This window comes from Sceloporus undulatus, chromosome 1, assembly GCF_019175285.1.
Source record: "Sceloporus undulatus isolate JIND9_A2432 ecotype Alabama chromosome 1, SceUnd_v1.1, whole genome shotgun sequence".
Taxonomy (NCBI): domain Eukaryota; kingdom Metazoa; phylum Chordata; class Lepidosauria; order Squamata; family Phrynosomatidae; genus Sceloporus; species Sceloporus undulatus.
Window position 1 is genome coordinate 1,423,268 of NC_056522.1, and position 3,936 is coordinate 1,427,203.

The following is a 3,936-nucleotide window of genomic DNA, read 5'->3' on the forward strand; positions in this document are numbered from 1 at the left end:
GTGAGGCACCAGCACTCTGCCAGGGAAGGCGAAAGACCCCGCCAAACTACAAATCCCAGGACGCCACAGGATGGGACTACAACACATAAAGTGGTGTCAAACTGTTGGACAAAACACGAAGGTATACAACATAAAGGTGCGCGGTAAACCAAATCTGGAGGGCCAACTGTACATCTAAATGGATTCAGGCTGTACATATGATATTGGAATTTAAAGGTATAAATTCAGTTTGTGCAGCCTGAGGATGTGGATAGGATCCTTGGAGAGGTGAGAGCCCTTCCTGGCTCTTGAAATCAGCTAGAGGGGGACTGACCGAGTGGGTAAAGGAGGTGGTGAATGCTTCACTGCAGCAAGGCCAATTTCCATCCGGCCTAAAGGAAGCTGTGGTGAAGCCATTACTGAAAAAGACCTCCCTGGACCCCGCCATTCTTGACAACTACCCGCCAGCCTCTAATATTCCATTCCTGGGCAAGGTTCTGGAACGAGTGGTGGCCTCCCCGCTCCAGCGATTTCTAGATGAAACGGATTATCTAGATCAGGGGTAGGCAACCTTTTTGAGCCGGGGGACGGGTTGCTGTCCCTCAAGCGACTGGGGGGCCGAAGCCGGGGGTGGAGCTTCAACCCTTCGGGGCGGGGCCATGTGCCAGGGGTGGAGCTTCCACCCTCCGGGGGCCAGGCCTCCCCATCTTTGCCCCAGGCCCCGTCAGAGACCGGCAAAAAAGCTGGTGGGGGCCGCCAGCGCTGGAGGGCCCCCTGGAGGGCCCCAGCGACGGCATCGGGCCTCCCAGAGGCCCCCTGCCGCTGTCGGAGCCCTCATGGAGGGCCCCAATGATGGCAAAGGGCCACCTAGAGGCCCCCTGCCTTCACCGGAGCCCTCCTGGAGGGCCCCAGTGACGGCAGCGGGCCTCCTAGAGGCCCGCCGCCGCTGCCGCCGCAGCCACCTGTCGCGGCTTTTCACCGCTCTGGGCGCCACCATTTTGGGTGGCAAAATGGTGGTGCCCATAGCCCCAGAGGCCGCCATGGTTGCCGACGAAAAGAGCGGCGAAAAGCCATGACGGGCGGCTGCGGCAGCGGCGGCAACAGCAGCCAGGAGCTGGTCGGCAGGCCTCCGCAGGCCGGCCAGAGGTTGCCGACCCCTGATCTCGATCCTTTTCAATCTGGCTTCAGGCCCGGCTATGGCACAGAGACGGCTTTGGTCGCCTTGGTGGATGACCTTCGCAGGGAACTGGACAGGGGGAGTGTGTCCCTGCTAGTCCTGTTAGATCTCTCAGTGGCTTCCGATACCATCGACCATGGCATCCTTCTGAGCCGCCTCTCTGGGATGGTGCTTGGGGGCACTGTTATGCAGTGGCTCCGGTCTCTCTTGGAGGGGCAGACCCAGAAGGTGATGTTGGGGGACTCCTGTTCGATTCCTTGGCCATTGGCCTGCGGAGTCCCTCAGGGTTCTGTTTTGTCCCCCATGTTGTTTAACATCTACATGAAACCGCTGGGAGAGGTCATCCGGAGTTTTGGGACGCGGTGTCATCAGTATGCAGATGACACCCAACTCTTTCTCTCCTTTCCATCTGACTCCAAGGAAGCTGTCCCAGTGCTGAAGCAGTCTCTGATGTCAGCAATGGACTGGATGAGGGCAAGCAAATGGAAGCTTAATCCAGACAAGACAGAGGTGCTCCTGGTCAGTCGTAAGGCAGATCAGGGAATTGGGGCTATGCCTGAGCTGGATGGGGTTTCACTCCCCTTGAAATCTCAGGCTTGCAGCTTGGGTGTGGTCCTGGACTCCAGTCCGAATCTGGATGCCCAGGTCTCAGCAGTGGCCAGGAGTGCATTTGCACAATTAAAACTTGTGCGCCAGCCCTGCTCCCATTCCTTGAGACGTCAGATCTGGCTACAGTGACACATGCTTTGGTTACATCCCGTTTGGACTACTGTAACACGCTCTACGTGGGGCTCGGGTTGCCATAACCCTTCTGCCGGCGGGACATTCCCGGTTTTTCACCACTCGCAGTGTTGCCAATCTGGTGACTTTCACACCCAAATGGGTCCTTTTCAGAGCCTTTGGTGTGATTTTGGTGGTTGGTTTTAATGGTAATTTTGAGAGTTGAAATAAGTTCCAATTATTTTTATTCAATTAGGGCTACGTTTTATTGCCATATTAACATTACAGGGACTTTTCAGGGATTTTGACTGAATATTTGGTGAGATACGGGGGGATTTGGTGAGTTTTGGCCAAATGTTTGGGGAATGATCTTCGAGGTTTGTTGGCAACAATTGTTGCCAGACTCAGGAAGAGGAGCTCCTCCTCTGCTTGGTCCCAGCAAGGCAGCAGAGGGGAGAGGGCCATTTCCTTTGGCACCGAGGCGAGGATGATGATGAGGAGGAGGAAGAGGAGGAGGAGGTGCACGGCCATTTTCAATATTGATTTTGCCCCTGTGTATTTTTTCTAACTTTGGCTGCCAGGGCTCAATTCTCTGGAACTCTGGTGTCTGTGAGGCATTTGGCCTTCTCTGGTGCCACAATAAACTACAATTCCCAGGATTCCATAGCACTGAGCCCTGGCAGTCCAAGCAGTGTGTTTGGGACACAGATATCCTCCTTTTGTGAGTTAATGAATGAATCCAGTCCCTAGCCTTTCTATCTCTCTCACACACTGCAGGAGTAATATCCCACTTTGAGACGGCTTTAACTCAATGGTAGGGAATCCTGGGAATGCTAATGTTTGGGAGACATTGAGACTTCTCTGTCAGAGATGGCTCTGAGACCACAATAGACTACAATTCCCAGGATTCCCCAGCACTGAGTTAAAGCCGTCTCAAAGCAGGCCTGGTTTTATTGGGAGATGATGAGAGGGTTGGACTTGGACTGTTTGATTTTTAAAAATGGTATATTTGTAATTTTTATATTTTTATTATTTTAATTGTACAATTTTAACTTATGTTTATATATGTTTGCCGCCTTGGGTCCCATTTTGGGAGAAAGGTGGGATAAAAATTAATTAATTAATTAATTAATTAATTAAATTTGGTTTTGCTAGGTGTTTATATCAACAACAGGAATTATAATCTATGATGAGTAATGTTATGAGTAACATGACTATTGTGGGTTCAGCATGGTATGATATGGTCTGGTATGGGAGGAAGTCAATGGGGCAGTGATGACACATGAGTTACTGCAATGGGTGACGCCAGCCCTAGTGATGCTCCTGGTCAGGATGGCAAAAATTATGACTGAGGAGGAACACACAAGCAAAGAGAGGCTGCAGCAGTTGGCTCTTGCCTGAGGCTTCTGGGAAGGACAGTGGCTCCTCTTCTTCATCCTGGAGAGAAGTGACCAGTGGGGTGTCCAGTGGGGCCCTGTCCTGGGCCCTGTTTGGTATTCAATATTTATCAATGATTTGGATGACAGAATTGGGGGCACACTTATCAAATTTGCAGATGACACCAAATTAGGGGGAATAGCTAATACCCCAGAGGACAGGATCAAGATTCAAAATGACCTGAATAGACTAGAAAGCTGGGCCAAAGCTAACAAAATGAAACTCAACACCGAGAAATGTAAGGTATTGCACTTAGGGCGGAAAAATAAAATGCACAGATATCGGATGGGTGACACCTGGCTGAATGAAACTACGTGTGAAAGGGATCTAGGAGTCCAAGTAGACCACAAGCACTGAAACCACTACATCCTAGACATAGTGGGATGTTTGCCACCCTTGTCCTCCTCTGAGGCTGAGAGAGTGCGACTTCCCAAGGTCACCCAGTGGGTTTCCATGGCTGAATGGGGAGTCGAACCCGGGTCCTAGTCCAGGGCTCAAACCACTAGCCAACATTGGCTATCAATAATGGACTGAATGCAAAGAGATCTTGTACAGATTTAGTCTCTCTTGTCCAAAATGCTCAGGACCAGGAGTATTTTGGATTTTGGATATTTGGGGATGTG